The following is a 12,052-nucleotide window of genomic DNA, read 5'->3' as shown; positions in this document are numbered from 1 at the left end:
ATAATGGTTTCCAAAGAGTATTTTTTAAAAGAAAAAAATGAGGATGAATCAATGCTTCAGTATACACTATGAAGTAATGATTGTGAATTATATGGTACATGCTAACACCTCTGTAAAGGGTCCATCAATGTTTCTAGGATAAGCCCTGATTTTCATGGGTTTGATAATGGACATATGATCTCTTTCCTTGCTAAAGTTACTATGAAAATCTTTAACTTAGAAAGATGGATTTTTTTCTAATTAAAATATCTAAGTATTTTGGCCTTTCGATTTAGAGGAGTGCAAAAGTTGAAAGTAAGAAGTTTTATTTTAAAACTTAAAATGCCGTGCCATATATAATGATTTATAGGTCAATCATTCATAATAATTGACTCTATGGCTTTTATTAAAAAAATAGAAAGATTAAGTATTGAATTAAATCTAGGGGAAATGGCCACTGTGCAGATGCACTGATTTTTTAGGAATAATGAAATTCTACTTCCAATGCCTAAATGAGTGGTTGAATGGTGTAGCACCTTGCTTTTTTAATATACAGAAGATCAAAGCTACTTGGAATGAATGCCTACAATTTTCCAGCAAGCAACAAATTAAGATGTATATTCTATATATCAGCAGAATAGTTTGAGATTAGGGGAGGGGTGGGAAAGCAGGGAGGGGGTGAAGACTTAGTAGGACCTTGATAGAGAAATTTATAAGCTTATTTCTCTTCAATAATGACTAGTCTTACATCTCACTGCCATTAAAGGGAGTTCCTAAAATTTCAATCACTTAAGTACATCCATAAAACAACAATATGCAGATCTTCGTTTTCCCTAAACTTCATCTAGTTATGTCCAAATTTTGTAGTAATACTGTGGTACCTGACAGTGCTTTGATCTTACCACACCTCTGTATTGACCTGAAGGAGACCCCAAGAGTCTTTTCTCTTTTTGAGTTTGAATCACAGCTTTATGTGGTCTTTCTTGTCGTATGTCCTTTCTCCTAATTTAAAAGTGTCTGCTTCTTGATTGTATTGCATAGCAATGAAGTATTGCTTTAATTTGGTATTCTTGAATTGCTTTTACTATAAACCAATTTTATAAACTTTAAAAAAATTCTGAATCAAAAATATATATGGAAGCTACATATAGAAGGCGCTTAGATGGTCACAGTAGGGCCTAAATATCTTTATCTATCCAGAGGTATGTGGTACGTATGATGTGGACATTGCATTTAATATCTTGGCCTTGTGAACAATACTTGGTAAAATTCTTGCTCAGCCACCTATTAGCTGAATTTATTTGGAACAAGGTAACTGTTTTATTCCTCAATTTGGGGGATATAATAGAAACTAATTCATAGAGTTGCCAGAAGTTAAATGAATTTAATACATGTAAATTATACAGAACTGTAAGTAATACCTAATGATACCTTAATTTCTGTTTGCTATTATTAGTTTAGTAAGGAAGGTGATATACTCCCACAAAGGGTATTATATACATGAAGCTCTTGTTCTTAAATATTAAGAACCCTAATCACCCTACTTGCATGGGGCCCAGGGCTTCCATGGAGAAACAATCAATAGGCAATGCAGTTGGTTATGATGGTCTGGGCCACAACATGGAAAGTGTAATGTCACTCAAAAAAAAAAAATCCTACAAATGTAATCACCATAAAAAAACATATTTGCTTTAGGCAATATATATTCCATGTTCAGACCAAATATCTTATATAAAAAAACAATTAGACAAATTAACTTGGCATAGTCTATATATGGAAAACATGCAAGCTATAGAGACTTAGTCTATTCTGCTCAATATTGCTGAGTGTTGGATAGCCAAGTGATGAATCTTTGAATTTCATCTTCACTTCTTCCACTTCTGTTACTGAGTTTCAATGACCTCTATACTCCAGTGTATGCCAGGGCTATTTATCTTGAATCTTATAAATACAAGTTCATTCCTGGCACTTCTAAGTCTCAATTTAAAATAAGCCATTTTAGTCCCTTGTCTCTAGCAATAGCAGATGAAGATACACTACACACAGTTCCTCAGCTGCACACCTTCATTTGACTAGGAAACCACCCAGTGTGGCCATCTCATAGGATTTATTTGAGATGAATGTAAAACCAAGGGGTTTTTACATTCCTAAACTACTCCTGAAACTAAATGTCCTCTGGAGGTCAGTGTGGTGGTTCCACAGGAGGCTGGAGGTGGGGTTGCTGTACGATCCTGCAACCATGTTGTTAGGTGTATACTTGGAGGAACTGAGAGCTGGGATAGGAATGGACATTTGCACACTGGTATTTATGGCAGCAGTGTTCACCATTTGCAATGGATGGAGGTGGGCTAAGGGTGCATTGGCTGAATAATGGAGAGGAGAAGTGTTGTGTATGCACACAATGGACTATTGAGTGACTGCAAGAAGTAATGAAATTGTGAGGCATGCAACCAGGTGACTGAAGCTTGAGGACAGACTGTTGAGTGAAAAAAAAACCAGAAACAAAAAGACAAATATTATAATGCCTCACTAATTTGGACCAACTGTAATGTGCAATCTATGAGATCTGAATTCGTGAACATAGATTATCAGGGAAAGGCCTTTCATTAAGGTTTGTAAATTGTGAGCTCTTATAGCAATCACATCCATTTCAGAGTTGTAACTTTTTTCTAAATTCTGAGATGCTAAGCTCCTGTGTATATCTTGGTCATTCCCTGGAACTTTGGGTATTTGTGTAACACCTCAGACTCAGAGTAAGAGTTCATCAGCTATAAAAGTCAGCATTACCTCATATAGCAACTTTAAAAAATTGAAAAAGAGATCAAACTTCAATTAAAGATATGAATGAAGCTGATTTGGGTAAGTCTAAAGTAAATTACACTAAAAGGTAAAGGATGATACTGACTGTGCTTTAAATCTTCAACTTCTATGTGAGAACAAAGGAAGAGATGTGTTTATTGGGTGAACATTTATATTTTCAGTAATATATTACCTAATTTAACTTGTATGGTCAATTTACTCAAACACCATAACTACACAGTACCGTGAAAAGGGAGCGAGACCTTGTTGGTTTGTACAGGTTTAGTGTGATGACCCAATACATCACAGAGTAATCTGGTCAGAAGATAAAAAATCTATTTGCAAAGTTCTCTTACTAGACTGGATGAAAAAGATGGAAATATTAAACTTCCCCATCTCAAGAAGATCTGATATTCTTGCAAGCAATAGGGACTGTCAATTTGATGGGCTAAACCCTTGATCTTGTGGCATGCCCTTATGCTCTTATGAATCTTATTACTGCAGAGCAGAAGCTAAGCCTACTTATGATTATGTCTAAGAGTCATTCCCAAAGAACCTCTTTTGTTGCTCAGATGTGGCTTCCCTAAGCCAATTCTGCAGGTGAACTCACTGTCCTCCCACAATATGGGACATGATTCTCAGTGATGTAAATCTCCCTGACAACATGGGACATGATTCCTAGGGAGGAGCCTGGCCCTGGAATTGTGGGATTGAGAAAGACTTCTTGACCAAACGGGGGAAGAGAAATTAAAGAAAATAAAGTTTCAATGTTTCAATGGATGAGCGCTTTCAATTATAATCAAGCAGTCATTCTGGAAGTTATTCTTATGCAGTATATAAATATCCTTTTTCAATTTTTTGGTGTATTAGAGTATCTAGAAGAAAATACCTGCAACTGTTGAACTGTAATCCAGTAGCCTTGATTCCAGAAGGTAACTGTATAACTTTTATGGTGTGGCTGTGTGATTGTGAAAACCTTGTGACTGACATTCCCTTTATCTAGGGTACGGACAGGTAAGTAAGAAAATAAAGACAAAAAAATAAATAAATAATAGGGGGTGATGGGAGGTGTGGGATGTTTTGAGTGTTCATTTTTACTTTTAATGTTATGTTTTTAGATTAATGAAAATGTTCAAAAATCAATTATGATAGTGAATGTACAGCAATATGATGATTCTGATTGTACACTTTGGACGACTGTATGGTATGTGAATATATATCCCAATAAAATTGTGTAATTAAAAAAACACAGGGAAAAAAACCCCTACAGTGTGTGCACCCTTGTGGTAGGTTGAATTATGAACTGCACAAAAAAAGTGTTCTTAATTTTAATCCATACCTGTGGACATGAACCACCGGACCCTTAAGATGTTATTTTTAATTAAGGTATGGCCCTGTGGAGTGAGGCTGTGTCTTAATCCTATTACCAGAGGTTTTACGAAGAGACAGCCATGTGGAGAAGCTAGATGGAAGTCAATGGAACCCAGATGAGAAAGGAGAAGACACTGCCATATTAACTGACATGTGACAGAAAACCAAAAGATCAAGGATCACCAGAACTGGCTCTACAATGCTAAGGCTTTCAGGGAGTAAGGCTGATTCTGTTGATGTCTCAATTTTGGACTTCTCGTAGCATGCAAACCATGATGAGCCAATAAATTTGCATTGTTTAAGCTGATGCATTTTGTGGTATTTGTGACCCTAGCTGGAAATGAATATAATCCCCTGTCATTTCTGAAGTCTCACTCAAATAGCTGAGTTTCTTTAAGGTGCTCCACTGTCCTCTGAACTCTGGGTATTTGGACTTCCAATGTCTTGCTCAGGATACCCATGTCTCTCAGATAAGTCTTCCTTGGTACTGTGTCTTACTTATCAATATGTGCAGGAAGTATTAGTATAATATCTCAGTTACATTTTGATTATTTCATCCTAAACCTAGTATGGACTCTGATGTCACATTTAATTTAATTACATTTAATTGTAAGGGTTGAAGATATATTCTTGCTTCTAAGCTACAGCCTTATCAGTTCTGTGGTTTACCGTTCTGGTGTCTCCTTGCTTATATCAACCATTTCCCTTATTATAAGATTTCTGATCACTCTACAGGGAATAGAAGAAACACTGATATTAAAGCTACAATACACTTTATATGCAGAAAACTGTAGTTGCAGGCTTTAGGAATAACCAGAATTTTCTTGGGGAGTATTTAAACAGAGAATTAACTTGTTTATTAGGAGGGCTGTTTGTGAAAGTGGATGAAGGATTCTGAAAGGGAAAGATTTCAATGGCTAGCCATTTCATAAAATACAGTAAAATATACCTCACATTTCTTTTCTGTCCCTAAGCACTTATACGTTCTACTGAATTTACTGAGTAGCAGAATTTGCCAATTGTAAAATGGTGAACTAAAAAATGCATATCATACACATACAGTTAAAATTTCACATGAAGAAAAATATGTCAGGATCATATGGCTGGAGGAGAGGAGGGGCCAAGATGGTGGCTAAGCAAGGTGCGCATTTTAGTTCGTCCTCCAGAACAACTACTAAATAACCAGAAACAGTACAGAACAGCTCCCGGAGCACGACAGTGACCAGACACACAGCGTACCCCAGTCGGGACCAGCTGGACCGGCTGTGAGCCCCCCCTGAAGCATGAGTTCCCCAAGCCGTGGTGGCCGGCGGCCAGCACCCCTCCCCCACAGGCGGCTTCCCAGAGGGAAAGCAAAGACACTCTAACAGTAGCAGGGACTGAGTCCAACCAATTGTGGCATTAATTAACAAATTCTGACTATGAAAAATAGGCTCCCAATCAGGCGAACCTGGTCAAGGCGGAGGTCACTTATTGGGCTAACCGAAAAAGAGGAAAGGGGATGAAATGGAGGTTTTTGTGGCTGTCTCTATGGAGGCTTGGCTGCCTCTGGATTCAGCAGCGGGACTACAAAGGCTGCAACTGCCTCAGGCATAGGCAGAAACGGACTGCTTTCAGGGCTGTCTCCCGCCTGTTCCTTCCCCAGGGGAGGGGTGAAGCCCAACTCAGGTGGAATCCCTCTCTCAAGGAATTCAGAACCCAAGGCTTGGCAATCTGAAGCCATTAAAACCAGCCTACAACCTCTCCTCTGTCTCCACCATGCCCCCAGCAGGGAGAGCCTTCCAAACTTAAAGGTGCCACAACATCTTTTGCTGGTGGTATCCGCAGGCAAACAAGCGCCACATACTGGGCAGGATAAGAAAAACAGAGCCCAGAGACTTCACAGGAAAATCTTTCAACCTGCTGGGTCTCACCCTCAGGGAAAAGTGATGCAGGTGACTCCTTCCCCCTGATAGGAGGCCAGTTTAGTCCGGGAAAACCTGGCTGGAGTCTGTATTACCTACGCAGACCCTCCTAAGGGTGGGGAGGGAAAAGGCACCTTACAAGCAGGGTAAGAAACAAGAAAACAAGAACTGAAAAATTCTCCTTTGTTAAACAAAACTTAAACTTAGAGGCCCAGAAAAAGCTGAACTGAAGGTCAAAGAACACATAGACAACAAACTCATCTAGCAAGAAAACCCTAGGTAAGATAAGTGAAAACAATCACCAGAATAAACTAATTAAGGTAATTAAATGTCTAGACGCCAGCAAAAAATAACAAATCACATCAGGAAAATTGAAGATAAGGCCCAGACAAAGGAACAAACCAATAGTTCAAATGAGATACAGGAGCTGAAACAATAATTCAGAATATATGAACAGACATGGAAAACCTCATCAAAAACCAAATCAATGAATTGAAGGAAGATATGAAGAAGGCAAGGAATGAAAAAAAAGAAGAAATGGAAAATCTGAAAAAACAAATCACAGAATTTATGGGAATGAAAGATACAGTAGAAGAGATGAAAAAAACAATGGAAACCTGTATTGGTAGATTTCAAGAGACAGAGGTTAGGATTAGTGAACTGGAGGATGGAACATCTGAAATCCAAAAAGAAACAGAAACTATAGGGAAAAGAATGGGAAAAAATGAGCAGGGAATCAGGGAACTGAATGATAATATGAAGCGCACAAATATACATGTTGTGGGTGTCCCAGAAGGAGAAGAGACGGGAAAAGGAGGAGAAAAACTAATGGAAGAAATTATCACTGAAAATTTCCCAACTCTTATGAAAGACCTAAAATTACAGATCCAAGAAATGCAGCGCACCACAAAGAGAATAGATCCAGATAGATGTACTCCAAGACACTTACTAGTCAGAATGTCAGAGGTCAAAGAGAAAGAGAGGATCTTGAAAGCAGCAAGAGAAAAGCAATCCACCACATACAAGGGAAACCCAATAAGACTATGTGTAGATTTCTCAGCAGACACCATGGAGGCGAGAAGACAGTGGGATGATATATTTAAATTACTAAAAGAGAAAAACTGCCAACCAAGAATTCTATATCCAGCAAAATCAATAAAATTGATGGGCCCTTAGCAAGACTGACAAAAAGAAGAGAGAGGACGCAAATAAATAAGATCAGAAATGGAAGAGGAAACATAACCACTGATCCCACAGAAATAAAGGAGGTAATAACAGGATACTATGAACAACTTTATGCTAATAAATACAACAATGTAGATGAAATGGACAAGTTCCTAGAAAGGCATGAACAACCAACTTTGACTCAAGAAGAAATAGATGACCTCAACAAACCAATCACAAGTAAAGAAATTGAATCAGTCATTAAAAAGCTTCCCTAAAAGAAAAGTCCAGGACCAGACGGCGTCACATGTGAATTCTACCAAACATTCCAGAAAGAATTAGTACCAACCCTGCTCAAACTCTTCAAAAAAATTGAAGTGGAGGGAAAGCTACCTAATTCATTCTATGAAGCCAACATCACCCTCATACCAAAACCAGGCAAAGATATTACAAAAAAAGAAAACTACAGACCAATCTCTCTAATGTATATAGATGCAAAAATCCTCAACAAAATTCTAGCAAATCGAATCCAGCAACACATTAAAAGAATTATACATCATGACCAAGTAGGATTCATCCCACGTATGCAAGGATGGTTCAACATAAGAAAATCGATTAATGCAATACACCACATCAACAAATCAAAGCAGAAAAATCACATGATCATCTCAATTGATGCAGAGAAGGCATTTGACAAAATTCAACATCCTGTCTTGTTGAAAACACTTCGAAGGATAGGAATATAAGGGAACTTCCTTAAAATGATAAAGGGAATATATGAAAAACCCACAGCTAATATCATCCTCAATGGGCAAAAATTGAAAACTTTCCCCCTAAGATCAGGAACAAGACAAGGATGTCCACTCTCACCACTATTATTCAACAGTGTGTTGGAAGTTCTAGCCAGAGCAATTAGACAAGAAAAAGAAATACAAGGCATCAAAATTGGAAAGGAAGAAGAAAAACTATCAGTGTTTGCAGATGATATGATATTATATATCAAAAACCCTGAAAAATCCACAGCAAAACTACTAGAGCTAATAACCAAATACAGCAAAGTGGCAGGTTACAAGATCAACATTCAAAAATCTGTACTGTTTCTATACACTAGTAATAAACAATCTGAGGGGGAATCAAGAAACGAATTCCATTTACAATTGCAACCAAAAGAATAAAATACTTTGGAACAAATTTAACTAAAGATACAAAAGACCTATACAAAAAAAACTACAAGAAACTGTTCAAAGAAATCACAGAAGACCTAAACAGATGGAAGGGCATACCGTGTTCATGGATTGGAAGACTAAATATAGTTAAGATGTCAATCCTACCTAAATTGATTTACAGATTCAATGCAATACCAATCAAAATCCCAATAACTTACTTTTCAGAAATAGAAAAACCAATAAGCAAATTTATCTGGAAGGGCAGGGTGCCCCGAATTGCTAAAGGTATCTTGAGGAAAAAAAACCGAAGCTGGAGGTCTCACACTGTCTGACTTTAAGGCATATTATGAAGCCAGTGGTCAAAAAAACATGGTATTGGCATAAAGATAGATATATTGACCAATGGAATTGAATAGAGTGCTCAGATATAGACCCTCTCATCTATGGACATTTGATCTTTGATAAGGCAGTCAAGCCAACTCACCTGGGACAGAACAGTCTCTTCAATAAATGCTGCCTCGAGAACTGGATATCCATATGCAAAAGAATGAAAGAGGACCATATCTCACACCCTATACAAAAGTTAACTCAAAATGGATCAGAGATCTAAATATCAGGTCTAAGAACATAAAACAGTTAGAGGAAAATGTAGGGAGACATCTTATAAATCTTATAATTGGAGGCAGTTTTATAGACCTTACACCTAAAGCAAGAGCACTGAAGAAAGAAATAAATGAATGGGAGCTCCTCAAAATTAAACACTTTTGTGCATCAAAGAACTTCATCAAGAAAGTAAAAAGGCAGCCTACACAATGGGAGACAATATTTGGAAACGACATATCAGATAAAGGTCTAGTATCCAGAATTTATAAAGAGATTGTTCAACTCAACAACAAAAAGACAGCCAATCCAATTACAAAACGGGAAAAAGACTTGAACTGACACTTCTCAGAAGAGGAAATACAAATGGCCAAAAGGCACATGAAGAGATGCTCAACGTCCCTGGTCATTAGAGAAATGCAAATCAAAACCACAATGAGGTATCATCTCACACCCACCAGAATGGCCATTATCAACAAAACAGAAAATGACAAGTGCTGGAGAGGATGTGGAGAAAGAGGCACACTTATCCACTGTTGCTGGGAATGTCAAATGGTGCAACTGCTGTGGAAGGCAGTTTGGTGGTTCCTCAAAAAGCTGAATATAGAATTGCCATATGACCCAGCAATACCACTGCTAGGTATCTACTCAGAGGACTTAAGGGCAAAGACACAAATGGACACTTGCACACCTATGTTTATGGCAGCATTATTTACAACCGCAAAGAGATGGAAACAACAAAAATGTCCATCAACAGACAAGTGGCTAAACAAACTGTGGTATATGAATACGATGGAAAATTATGCAGCTTTAAGATGGAATAAACTTATGAAGTATGTAACAACATGGATGGATCTTGAGAACATTATGCTGAGTGAGAGTAGCCAAAAACTAAAGGACAAATACTGTATGGTCTCACTGATATGAACCGACATTAGTGAATAAACTTGGAATATGTCATTGGTAATAGAGATCATCAAGAAATAGAAATAGGCTAAGATATTGGGTAATTGGAGGTGAAGGGATACAGACTGTGCAACAGGACTGGATACAAAAACTCAGAAATGGACAGCACAATACTACCTAACTGTAATATAATTATGTTAAGACACCGAATGAAGCTGCATGTGAGAATGATAGAGGGAGGAGGGCTGGGGACATAAATGAAATCAGAAAGAAAAATAGATGCTAAACACTGAGATGGTATAATCTAGGAATGCCTAGAACGTATAACAACAGTGAAATGTACAATGTACAAAATTTAAAAATGTTTTTGCATGAGGAAGAATAAAGGAATGTCATTATTGCAGGGTGCTGAAAATAGATGGTAATTAATATTTTAAAATGTTACCTTCTGTGTGAGACTAAAGCAAAAAATGTTTATTTGTTTCAAAATTTATATTTTGACTAGAGCATTTTCTAATATAACTTATGTAGATAGTTTGATTGAACATCATAAGTACTTGGAATCTCAGGTAGGACATGAGATTTTGTTGGTTTGTCCAGAGTGATGCCCTGATGAATCCCAGAGTGATTTGATCAGTGAGTGGAAAATATTTGCAAGCCCCCTTCGGGGAATGGTGAGAGCGGGGAGAAATTCAACTTCTCCAAGTCGAATTCTTGATATTCTCACAAGCAGTGTGGACAAATAAAGCTACAGGCTGAGCCCCCAGTCTTGGGGTTTGTTCATATGAAGCTTAATCCCACAAAATATAGGTCAAGTCTACTTAAAATTTAGGACTAAGAGTCACCCCCAAGAGAGCCTCTTTTGTTGCTTAGATGTGGCCTCTCTCTCCAGCCAACATGACGAGCAGTCTTACCACCCTCCCCCTCTCTGTGTGGGACATGACTCTCAGGCGTGTGGACCTTCCTTCCTGCAACGTGGGACAGAGATCCTGGAATGAGCTGAGACTCAGCATCAAGGGATTGAGAAAAACTCTAGAATGAGCTGAGAATTAACATCAAGGGATTGAGAGAACCTTCTCGACCAAAAGGGGGAAGAGTGAAATGAGACTAAGTGCCAATGGCTGAGAGATTCCAAACAGAGTCGAGAAGTTATCCTGGAGGTTATTCTTACGCATTAAGTAGACATCACCTTGTTGTTCAAGATGTAGTGGAGAGGCTGGAGGGAACTGCCTGAAAATGTAGAGCTGTGTTCCAGTAGCCATGTTTCTTGATGATGATTGAACAATGATATAGCTTTCACAATGTGACTCTGTGAGTGTGAAAACTTTGTGTCTGATGCTCCTTTTATCTACCGTATCAACAAAAGAGTAGAACATATGGAATAAAAATAAATAATAGGGGGAACAAATGTTAAAATAAATTTAGTTTGAAATGCTAGTGGTAAATGAAAGCGAGGGGTAAGGAGTATGGTATGTATTACTTTTTTTTCTCTATTATCATTTTATTTCTTTTTCTGTTGTCTTTTTATTTCTTTTTCTAAATTGATGCAAATGTTCTAAGAAATGATGACTATGCAACTATGTGATGATATTAAGAATTACTGATTATATATGTAGAATGGAATGATATCTTATTGTTTTGTTTGTTTGTTGTTAATTTTTTTAATTAATAAAAAAATTTTAAAAAAAGATCATATGGCTTACCCTTGAATTGATCAAGTGAACTTAACTTCCAGAGCTTTGCCATCTCAAGAGATTTCAGACAGAAATCCATTCAATACCAAGAATATGGTTTCCTCTGTTGATTTCAAGGGATTCTTGAAAATTTCCAATTGTGAGAAACTTATAAAACAATTTCTGTTGGGTTTACTGCATTTCCTGAAGGATGAAAAATATTATTTTAAATAGACATACATGAGATTATGCTGCATTTCCTGAAGGATGAAAAATACTACTTTAAATAGGTACACTCTTACAAACTATGCTGCCAGCAACTCAGGAGGTTGAGAACTAGAAATTCGCAACAAGAGAACTGTAATCTGTAGGTAGCTTCAGAACTTCACAGTTAGAATTATTACCTGAAGCAACTTGTTTTATTCTTCTTGTTGCTTGTTTTAGTGTTGAAGGGATGTTCCAAGTACAACTATCTACCTTTTCCTGTGAC

At 37.4% G+C, this 12,052-nt stretch overlaps 1 long non-coding RNA gene across 1 annotated transcript in view; it reads right to left on the bottom strand.

Annotated features, from left to right (window-relative positions):
• LOC143674132 (uncharacterized) overlaps positions 1-12,052 on the bottom strand; it is a 68,276-nt gene that overhangs the window by 48,678 nt on the left and 7,546 nt on the right. Inside the window, exon 5 of the long non-coding RNA XR_013170876.1 lies at positions 11,593-11,766. This is a non-coding gene — a long non-coding RNA (uncharacterized LOC143674132). The remainder of the gene's footprint in view (positions 1-11,592; positions 11,767-12,052) is intronic.

Source organism: Tamandua tetradactyla, chromosome 2 (genome assembly GCF_023851605.1).
Source record: "Tamandua tetradactyla isolate mTamTet1 chromosome 2, mTamTet1.pri, whole genome shotgun sequence".
Classification (NCBI taxonomy): domain Eukaryota; kingdom Metazoa; phylum Chordata; class Mammalia; order Pilosa; family Myrmecophagidae; genus Tamandua; species Tamandua tetradactyla.
The sequence above is the reverse complement of the archived record's forward strand: the minus strand, read 5'-3'. Positions and strand labels throughout refer to the sequence as shown.